Source organism: Arachis ipaensis, chromosome B06, assembly GCF_000816755.2.
Source record: "Arachis ipaensis cultivar K30076 chromosome B06, Araip1.1, whole genome shotgun sequence".
Classification (NCBI taxonomy): domain Eukaryota; kingdom Viridiplantae; phylum Streptophyta; class Magnoliopsida; order Fabales; family Fabaceae; genus Arachis; species Arachis ipaensis.
In genome coordinates this window covers 123,523,225-123,523,554 of record NC_029790.2, presented here as the reverse complement: position 1 = coordinate 123,523,554, position 330 = coordinate 123,523,225, and positions in this window count along the sequence as shown.

Sequence of the window (330 nt, the reverse complement as noted above, 5' to 3'; positions counted from 1 at the left end):
TAATTCAGCGGATTATAGTATATCAGTATATGTCATAGATTACATTGACCAATTTAGTTATACATGACCTAATACGCGTATTTGGCTCTTCTTCGAATATAAATGAAAGTGTTGGATATTATTCCAAAAGACTGTAATTTTCTTGGATCGAATCCTCGCATGAGATAGGACCACAAAACATTCCTCCCGAATGAGAGAAGTAAATCAAAGTTACAGGAAGAGTACAAAATATGATAAATAGACCCATCACGGATATACTTGTCTGTTTAGATAAGTTGCCGCTTGAAAACAGCAACATTTGCGTCACAACTGCTCCTATAGTTCCACCGC